The sequence below is a fragment of the Bombus impatiens genome, unplaced genomic scaffold (assembly GCF_000188095.3).
Source record: "Bombus impatiens unplaced genomic scaffold, BIMP_2.2 scf_0064, whole genome shotgun sequence".
NCBI lineage: Eukaryota > Metazoa > Arthropoda > Insecta > Hymenoptera > Apidae > Bombus > Bombus impatiens.
Genome location: NT_176483.1, coordinates 628933 through 640432, shown reverse-complemented (window position 1 = coordinate 640432; position 11500 = coordinate 628933).

Sequence of the window (11500 nt, the reverse complement as noted above, 5' to 3'; positions counted from 1 at the left end):
CGTATGGAGTAGATGGTAAAAAAATGTAACACTCTATATGTTCTTTTCTTATCGATAGTCTAAGCAATGCGCATGCGATTGATTTGTTAAGGATTAATTGACTCGTAAAGAAATAGAAACCGATGTTTTAGAGAAACGATACAATATTCTAGATGAACGACGAAGAATACGAGCAAAGTTACTTTGAGAGTAATTGAAGAGAATAAAAATATGACAAATACAAAATATATCGTGGTAAGTCCCTTTGATCAACGTATTCGTTAAAGTATTTTCTTAGATGAATTTCGACTTTCGATTACACACGTCCCACAGCACGTCTCTCTATACTACTCGAGTATAAATTTCGCTAGTGACGTATTCGCTAATTCTCAACAGTCGGTTCATTTTTCACCAAGTTGATCGCATCAGCAGATCCAATCGTCGATTTACCCACCGTCGTCTACTGCCACCTCCAAGAAGAATACCATTACACAACTGAGACGCGCGATTGCAGTAATCTGCCGTAAAACAAAAGCCACTGTGTCGTCGCTGTTATCTCTTTAAGGGCAAGCGGGGCCGAGGGAAGCAGAGGAACCGTGGTCGGTTCCCAAAGGCCCGCGTCGCGTCATGTCAGTTCGAAGAAAATCCGGCCGGTCGGGTGAAGAAGTTTCTGCTCTCGCGCAAGTTCGTCGAACGAGCACGGGGAAGAAGGAGGTCACGACAGCGCTTTAACCCTTTCGAAGCCATCCGAGGCGATAGGAGCGTCTTGACCCGTCCTATCTCCACTTTGCCGTGCCCTATCCTCCACGGCGCAGCGTGACGTAATTCCAGCACGAACCTAGGAGGTTCGACCTATGAGACCTACGAGACGGATGCACGCGCTCGTCCACGATCCTATAGGTGTGTAGGTATACGTGAATCTCCGCTACGTGCTCGTTCCACGTCCCTCTGTATGTGTACGTGTCTCTGGAATAGCGTGCACCCACGTACCCAAACACATGCATGGACCACGCATCCAACGTTCTAAGATTCGAGTACACACTCGTGCGGTCGAGCGAGACAAAGACGGCCAGATAGATAGATGAAGAAAAGGAGGAGGATAGAAGACATACAGGGTGTACGGTAAATCGTGGTACGACTCGGAAGGGGGGTGATGAAGTAAGTCGGAAAAGGAGAATGACAATTTTTGATACGAATTCTCGTTTTCGAGAAAATCGAGAAAGGTACATCGCCTCTAGGGAGTATTCGCACGCTTAATACAGAAGAGTCCACATTGTATCGTGTCAAATATTTCGTTCGTCCAATTGAAATTTCGCCCATTGTAGCGAGGCACGACTGGAACGATTATATTGGCCAAATTTGAAGGAAATTGGAAAATGCGTATAAAAATGACAAGATACATGTTTGCCGGAAACATATATTTAGAGACAAAAATGATACACAGCGCGAATAATTATTATTGACGTTTCACTATATCTTTTAGAATTTCACATTGTTAAATTCAACGATGCGAATCGCTAGAGACGAGATGAGAACATTGTCAGATACGAAATACGGTGTAATATTTCTCAAAAATTAAACGAAAATTAAATCTCTTTTTGTTTCTACGCCGCAACCGTACGAATACTTGTATCTCTCGCTTGTGTCTTATATTTCTCTACAAAGAATCATCCCTTTTCGAACTGTATCGCAATTTTCCGTACACCCTGTACAGAGAGAGAAAGAGGGATGGCGTAAATGGTAGAGAGGACAGCCGCTTAGCGTAAGCTGGAACGTCGCTCTAGCCGTCAATACACTTTGCCGAAGGTAGAGGAACGTTCCATCGAGTTGGTTCCTCTGGCTCTTGCGGAGGATCCTGCGGCCAACAGAGTCTCATATCCTACGGGCCTCTGGGCATTCAACGCCTCCGGGCTCTCTCTCCGTGCTTGCTCATCCAGTAACGTCACTAACGACGCGACGACGGACATATTGGTATCGCTTGTAGGTACCTTTAAGGAGAGCAGCGTTTCACGCTGCCGCACGATTTCGACGGATCTCCCTTTCGGGTATAAAGCCCTCTCTCCCCGGCCCGTCATCGCAGTCGTCCTCCGGATTCAAAGGTATGATCAGACGGGACGGACGCGCGGTAATACTGGCCTCGTACACGTCTCTGAGCATTTTAATGGCTGCTTAGAAACCGGCTATATTAAACCGCTCTCCGTCCTCTGATGTGGCCTGTTCACTCTCGAATACGTACGTCGCGCGCGTTTCAACTCTTTTCGGGTTTAATCTTTCCTTTTTGCTTCCTTTGGTTTTCATTGGATTGGACGTGTTCTTTATGGATATGGATTTTAAGGATTGGTTCGTTTTATAGATGAATTATGGAATTATGGCGAAAATAGAACGTATCGAGAGGGACATTTTTCGGAATTTTCTAATTTTCGATAAAATCGATGGCTGATTAATTCGAAGTCGCCTATATTTATTTTACGTTTCATCGAGATCAAGTTTTTATTTAGATCAATGCTATTTCCTTCGAACGATAACGTAATTTGCGCATTACAAAATGGTACAGAAGGTATGATTTTTTTATTCGACGTTGCTTCATTTTGTCAGAAGCGATGCCAGTATATCTTTTCCTTGCTGTATGCTTGTCGATGTTGCTCGTTGTTTCGTTTCTAAAAACATTTTAATAAACACGAAATATTACTTACGGTGTACTGTTAATCAATAGGTGCGAATTGTTATTTATAACACAATGTTTGTTATAACATATTTCAATTGCGAGTCTTCGATTTGTCGATATAAACATATAATAAACTACGATATTTCTATAACATTTTATAAAATGGTAAAAATGTTTTTATTCTTTTATTTAAATAATTCAACAAGAGTCTTGAGGAAAAAGCACTCTGAAAGTAAAAAATGTTGGAAGAAACGAAAGAAGCAAGTACACAAAAAGAGTTATGCTTTTGCATAGATCATCGATCATTATCATATCATTACGTCGATCTAAATCACTCGCCACTAATTAAACGTTAAAAATGAGAATCGACGTGGATCAAAAGTGACAAGACTCCCGACAAACTTATCGATTTAATACCTCTTTTACGGATATTCGATTCAAACTTTCTTCCGTCACTGTGTATACTCGCGGTGCACCCCTCTTGCGCCCCTTTCATCCCCCGCGCGCCACGTTCACCGTTGCAGTTACCGGTACACTTGCACCTCAAGAAAGTTTCTTCGGTGTTCTGCATAAACATTACGAGCAAAAGTGAAAGTAGCAGCGTCACTAAAGGAAAGTTTCGTCGTGAGGTAGGACAGTAGTACTTGCACCCTCGATATCGTTCGAAAATCTTCCCACACAGCGACACGACTTGTATTTCCTTATCTGATTCTCCATTTTGATTGCATTCAGCGATGCTCCGGTTATCTAATTAATCGTCAATATTATTTTTTTTTTGTTTTTTGGTAATTGAGCATTTACGTACCAATTGTAATTGTTCTTTATTACAATTTTAAAAAAATTTGATTTCTTCGTATTTAAAAATCTGGAAATAATATGAAATAAGATTCGGTGGAAAACTGGTTTACGTACGTAAAACAAACTTCAAATCAACGTAAGGAATTTGAAGCAACGTAAATAATTGTGCAAATAATTCCTCGTAACTATTTCTTAATTTTATTCAATATTTTCAGTACGTGACTTTATACGACAATTATTTTCTACATTGGTATATTTTTGAAAAATATAAATCGCTAAAGGTATTAAATCATCAAATTACGTAAAAACGATTTTTCTACGAAACTATGAAAAATACGACGGAATTCAAATTTTCGATGTCTAGTATCCTTCCAAATCTACGCGAGACCGGTAAGAGTCTATCGATCGAGATCGATGTGAAATCAAATGGCGCGCGAAGATCGCATTGCGCTGTTCGGTTTGAACCGTGGCCCAACGAAAACTGACTACGGCCGGACCGGCCGAAGCAGTCGTCGGAAAAGATTTCCATCGTTTTTCACCGCGCTCATCTTCCTAATCTTCTTTGAGAGCGTCGTTCGGTCTCGGTGCGGCTGTCGATACCGTGGCCCGCCGGCGGAATCTGCAATCCGGCATCGGCGAGACCGGAGCTATAGGGTGGTTCGAGTAGCGAACCGGGGGGGCGTTCGCAACGGAGCTGACTGCAGTTTTTCCACGGTGAGAAATAGGGTCTTGGGGTGTGTAAACCCGGTTACTTATGGAGGCCATTCCGGTCTGCGGGCTCGCCGGCCTCCGGCTGAGGGGTTTTAAGGACTTAGCTCGACATTAGCGTCCCTGGAGGGTGAGCTAGGACGTGGTGGAGGTGGACGTGGATGCGAAGGTAGCCGGAGAGGAAGGTGAAGTTAGTTTGTGCAGGGCGCAAGAGGAAGATGGAGAAAGGGAGTGATAAAGAGAGAGAAAGAGCGCGTGTAGCAGATATATAGAAAAGAGGGAGATAGGGAAGGGAGGATGTAAAGGGAAAGAGAAAGATAGGAAATAAAGAGAGAGACAGAAAGAGAGAGATAGTTGCAGGGAGTAAGCTCTGGATAGGGTTGCGAGGACTGAGAGTAAGGGTGGATAGTCGGTGGCCAGGGGGTCCTCGGGGGTGGAAGAGAATCGCTGAGGCAGAGGATGGGTCGGAGGCAGGAGGAGGAGGAGGGGGATGGATGTGCGGCGATTTGGTTTCCAATCATGGGACGACGGGACGCGCCTCTATCGAGCGAGCAGAGGCCCGGCCATCCTACCCCATCCTCTCCTTCGCTTGGAGCCATGTCGGTGCTGGTGGTGCTGGTGCAAACCAACCCAACCCAACGGACTCTCTCTCCTTCGCCTGCACCTCCGCGTCTCAACCAACCGCCCTCCTCCTTCTCCTCCTACTCCCGATCCCTCCTCCATCTCTTCCTACTTCTCATCCTCTGACTCCTTTACCACCCTCGGCTTGCCACCCACTGCTACCTACCGCCGTACTCTTCCTCCTCCTCCTTCTCCTCCTCCTCCTCCTCCTCTCATCCACCTACTGCTTCTCGTCCTCCTGCCTCCGTCCTTCGGCCCTCAAACCACCCCGCGCTACAACCTTCTCAACCAGTGCAGACACACTTACACGCACTCAGAACTTCGTCCCGTCTGCCGTCCTCCTCTTCGATGTCCCCCTTGCGATCCCCTCTTACCCATTTGCCCATCAGCCGTTCCGCAACCTAGGGCAATTCCAAAAAATCTTAATGTTTTCTACCATTCCGGCAACGATACCACGGCTTTTAAATGCCAGGGCTTTCGACTTGTTTGGGAATCCCGCGTTCACGGCCATCCCTCTATCGTCGACGGAATTAGGTTTCAAGTAACTTGCTGGTATTTCCGCAATTAGCTCGATAATTTACCGAACCGTCGGGATTGATGGTCTTCAAATTTTGTTTGCATCGATGTAAATAAATCGTATAGATACCGCTCCCCGTACATTCTTGGTGGATCGATATTAACCCTCGCGGTAAGATGTTTCCTTCATTTCTAGATCGTTTTATGTTCGACGCGTGATCTCTCTCGTGCAGTAGCGATAGTGGAATTTCGAGGTATCGTTGGAAGAAAAATACCAATGCTCGAATTTTACTTTTGTAAAATATTAATTCCTTTGTAAGAGGCAGATCGAGAGGGAATTAATTAGATTAATTTATCTTATTTATTGTTGTAAAAACCTAAGAAGCGACGTTCGAATGTTTAATTACGATTTATAACATCAGAAGTAACTTCTAACGAATTTTATTCGATTATATTGAATATTTTAAATTAAAGATATTATGTATATATTACGAAATATAAATAATAATTTATTTTATAACGTATCGTAGAATATTAACGTACTTGATATTAGAAAGAACTCCGATCATTTTGATCAATCAACGAATCAGAAGAGTGTACAACTTAAATCTGCAGAAATACGTAAAATCGCCAATTTAAAATTCTCATTTCATTTTTAGCGAATGAAGCTAATCTTCCTTCAAGTCCCGTTTCTTTTTTATTCGTATATTTGAAAATATAAATTTATATAAAAATCTGCGGTGTATTAATTACCAATTCTATATTTTAATTTTCGTATATCCACATAATATAGTAACTATAGTTAATCTACAAAATTCCCCTCCCCTCGCTTGCGCCATTGTATTAATAAAGCCACGTTGCCATAAGTTCGCAAACAGGTCGGTCCCGTATATACTTGTAAATTGTGAGACAAATAGAGTCTTGCCGAATTTACCGGAGTAGACACAATGGCGTAACGAGGTATCAAAACAGAGCAGCGTAACGCTTCTATTTGTCGCGTCGCATATTTCATTCCGGTCGGCGAAGGTTAACGCCATTATACACGCCAACGTTTTCCGAAATTATTAACCGCGTACGGCTCAGACGACGCGGGCGCGTTTCCGCTGCGAAACATATCGCTTCTAATACCATAACCGTGTTTACGTTGGGTGACAATGCGATTAGAAGGAGAATAGGGGCGGAAAGAGAGAGGTTGGGAGGCGCGACATCGAGACGCGGAGTAGCCCTAGGTCGTCTAGACGCGTAGCGTTGGTGTGATGTATAATGACGCGTAACGAGATTAGTAACTTTATAAAACGTCGTAAACATTGTTTACTAACTATCGTTTACCTTGAAACTCTTAAAGACAGTCGCAGGGAAAGACTGGCACCCATCTCGAGCCAAGCGTCTGTGCCTTAACGTCCGCTACTACTATACGTACCTCCCGCGCATGAGTGCTTGAGAACTTTTCAAGGAATTTCTTAATGAGCAGATGCGTTACACGAGCCCGTCCTTGATAATTTTGTTGTTTCATCGAACGTGTTATCGGTATAAAGTTGACATGAATTTTTTTCATTTCCACTTTCGAATGTTTCTATACGGAATAAAAATAACAGGGAAATTTTAATGAAAGAAATTGTAAAATATGTTCGTTTTTATAATAGACACATACGTGTCTGTAAATATATTATACTAATTTCAGTGATCGTATTAATCAAATTCGATTTTCGAGTACTTTTGTACGAAAGAAGATAATATAGAAATTTGTAAGAGAAATTATGAAATATATTTTTAAAATATATCTATTCGTAAAATGTGTCTCCTAAGATAGTTTTATTTCTACGCTTTGAAAAATTTAATAACACGCATATATCCGTAAATATTAACAAAATAGTACCACGCTAAATTCTAGAGACTCTAGAGATCTTTGACGTTTGATCGTGGATTCACGGTTTATCTACGACCAGACAAAGAAACAATGGGAAACGGCGAGACACGATTTCTTTCGGAGTGTATCGTGCACACCCAGTTGCGGTATTAAAACTCCGTTGTTCGCGAGGGCCGTGAAGCGGCTGGTGGACTTGAAAGTGGTTTACATCCATCTTTCGCGGTTTAACACAAGCCAGCCGACTTTCAACCCCTCGTCTTGCATCGTCAGGAATGTTTAATTAACGCACTTCGACCCGCTTTTCCTGGACTTCCATTGTTGACATTTTTCTGCCACGAACACGACGTGCTCTTACTACCACCCGGGGACTATCCAACTTTCTTAATGGCCAGGTGACTGGCTTTTTAAGTGTTATTAGCATGCGCGAAGTGTAAAGTTTCGTGTCAGGCGCTCCTTCCAGAAAAGTGCCTGTATTTTCGGTAGACTTATGTTTCTCAAGTTTTTTTTTAATTTTAATAGCCACATGGAGTACGGATTATCATTAATTATACTTGCATGTAATGTTCAATAGATCTTATCTAGTATAAAATATTATATTGAATAGGAAGATTGTATTTGAGATATGTTAGTTACATATATACGTATATGTGGGTATACTGAATTATTCTGCAGAACATATGTCAAATTTTTTAATCAACTTTTTGTTTAAATTAGTAAAAATATGTACATGTGTTTTTATTGCGTTTTTATTTATATTTCTAAGTAAACTCATTCTTTGGATAAAGTTCGTTCTGTTTGAAGATGTTTTAAATAGTTTGTGAGTGTCAGAAATTAAAAGATGTTACTTATAAGAGGGTGTATCTAACACGGAAAGAGGACAATATCAGAGTAGTTGCCTAACTTTATGAAATCACTTTACCGCGCATTCAGAAGGAAAAGGTATGAAATTTTATGTTAGCGATGAAACTTATTCGATCATACAAATTTTTTATTCTCTCTTTTCGCAGACTGTGAAATTTTATAACGCTATGAATTTTTTAGAATTTACCATAGGTATTTTGAGAAAAAATTAATTCTTCCGATAGCAACAAAACAATACCGTATAAATCCATGCAATAGAAGAAATATTAAGCAGATATTTGAAATTCCTCTTCACGATCACGATATTAAAAGAATAGAATACAATGTAACTTACATAAATTGTACAATGTAATTGAACATTTTACAAAAGAAGGAAATTAATATGAAATATAATTTGCAAACTTTGAAAATTATCAAACATAATACAACTGATTAATTTATTAAATTTTACGTACATTTGATACTTGTTAAACAAAACGATGAAAAACATAACATAAAAGATACACAGATAAGTTAATATCATTTTTACATATTCATCTGCTTTCGTAATAAATTCGAATTTCTATTGTACTGCCGAGAACCGATCGCAGGGCGGTTACTTAGCTATTATACTCAACCCCTGGCCGTCGTCATCGACCTAACGTATTCACGTGTCATCGTCAGTAGCGATGACCTAAGGAGAAAGCGGTTAGTGCATCGTTTCTCCTGGACGAGATGCTCTTAGAGCGCTCTCATCCCCCATTGACGTCCCCGGTACAACTACCCTGCATTATCGGCAATTCCACTGACCTAAGGAGGAGTCCTTCGTGAGTAAGATGCTCTGAGAACGCGTAAGGCACGAGCAGCTGCTCGAATCACCAATATTGATACTGCCGTTACCATGTCACGCTGGAAGACGTCACGTCACGTTAAATTCGCGGCAAAAATGCTTTCCCCTTTAATGATACATTCCCTGAGAAGCACGCGGAAGCGAACGAAACAATGGTTCTCTGTTTATGAAGCAATCATCTCTGATAGATATTCAGTGGATGATGTAGCTGAACGAAGGTAGTACAAGAACGGAAATTGTGTATTAGCTCGATAGCGTGACAGAGTACGAGATATTTCAATATTTTTAAAAGTAAGATTATTTTTTAAATAAATTGTTCGGTGTTAGTCACCTTTAGTATCTTCCTTCTGCAGTAGGCTCTTTCGTTTCGATGAATATTTAGTGTTGTAGGTACTTCAATTATTATTTTATTAATATTCAGATACCTAATTTCTCACTCACTTATTATGCATGAGACAACGTCTCATATAATCGCCTAGTTTTAGGGCGGCACAATTTTTACGAGCTAAGAGGTCTTCGTATTTTTCTTTTGAAACAGTCTTACCCCTCTCAACCACAATTTAAATAAAAATTCGAACAATTTTATCAACAATTTCATTATCTTTTTTTCTTTTTATCACGATTCGCATTGTTCCAATTGCGAGAATTAATGATCAGAATTTTTAGCATACCCTGTATTTGCCATTCTCTTCGATCCATCGCTTAGTTATTTTACAGAAGTACAAATAAAATACAGATTCAGAAAGTACAATATCATAATCTAAAATTGCGTTTACATAACTATATAAGTAACATAGAGGTGATAAAAATTCACTTTTTTCAGCCGAATTTCCATAAACTTTTAGGAAAACATAGAATATGTAGAGTAGCAGATTACATCTCGTTAACTCTGTTTTTAGAAAACACAAAAAGAATACTCGGCAGAGCAGGATAATATCGCTTCACAGTGATATCTAAATGCAAAAGGAGAGGCCGTAAATGTGCCAACACTCGAAGACAATCCCCACCCCTTCGATTTAATTTCTACAAGTACATAGAACGCCTCTTGTCTCGTAAATCTTTCTAAAAATCAAACTTCTTCAAACAATGGTAATACGATAAAACAAAGATAACGCTAAAACCAAAATTAATGCCAACATAGAAACGATTGTTACGTATCTCGCAAATTATTTTCAAAGCTATTGCGTTAAAGAGACAAAATGGGAATCAAAGAAAAATGCGGTAAAACCTCTGCTATAAGAACATCCTCGACTGTTGTAAGAAAGATTGAGCATATAACGAACGATCTGTTCGCGTATGAAAACGAATCTGTTCGAGTTCCTGAACAGCGTGTGCGACGACTAGTACGGATAATCAAACTCCCACTATGCTAATAGGAAGATCGACATCGGTACGCAAACGTCTGTGTCTCATCTCGCGAATCCTCCACTACGTCAACATCTCGTGTTAAGAAAAATACAATACGAAGTAGGGAAAGAGACACACAGGGCATTAGCAAGGAGAATGGAACGAAAGCTGGCTTACGATTGAGCCAAGAGAAGGGACAAGAAAGTTTCTTGTTGGCCTGTTATATCGGGCATTCGAGGACGGAGCATCGTACGCGACTCATTAAACGCGTTGGCCTCTGGAAAGCAGCGCGTTGTATCTGGTTGGCGGGTGGTATCGCAGCGCGCATCATCGGTGGCAGCCGTAGAAGCGGAAACAACGAGGAGGAAGAAGCACGTCGCAGTTGATAGGCAAGACGCCTTTAGAGTGCGTAGGGGTTGAGCACCCGTTTGATGCCCTACATAGCGGAGAGTCTCGTAGACCGGAGAGGGTGGCGGTCGGGATGGTCTGGGCAGGGACGAAAGTGGTGCGAGGGTGGTAGAAGGTGAGTTCCGAGGAAGGAGGAAGACGAGGATCGAGGGTGGCGGAGAAGGAGGCAGGTAGAAAGAGGTGGAGGGCGGTGGGGCTCTTTGGGGCTCTGAAAATGCAGCGTAATTTGTCTTTGTCTGGCGGGGGCGAGCGCGCAGTAACGGCGAGAAGGGCGGCCTGAGGAGAAGGGTGAAGGGTGGCAGCATGGGAGGAGAAGGTGGTTGTAGGGTGGTCGGATGGGTGGTGGACGGGTGGTAGAGTTTGGTGGCGAGAAGAGCGGAAAAGGGGGTTGAGGTAAAGAGAGTGACGGGGAGAAGGCTCAGAAGGGGCAAGAGAAAGAGAAGGAGAAAGAGAAAGAGAAAGAGAAAGAGGGAAAGGTAAGAGAAGTAGCGGAATAGAAAGAGAGAGAAGGAGACAGATTCCGTGCTTGACCCGCCTGGGATCGATGCGTTCGTCTGCCAGAACGCCGAGACGCCCGCGTCCTTCCTTCCTTCCTTCCTTCCTTCTCTCTTCTCTTCTCTTCGACTACTCCCTTCCTACCTATCTTACTCGTTCTCCGTCTCTCTTTCGTGCCCAGTTTCGTCCTCCGTGCTTTCGTCATTCGTGCTGCTGACGCTGATGCTGATGCTTCTGCTAGCTACCGTCGGAGCTGCTAACCCCCCTACTCTCCCTTCGGCACACCACCTTCTCTGCCGCCACATCCTCCTCGTCCTCCGCCGCCTCTTCCACCTTCCACCTCATCCTCCACCTCCTCCTCTTTCGCTCTTCCCTTTTCGAAAAGCAGCGTCGTTGGCCGTCGGCG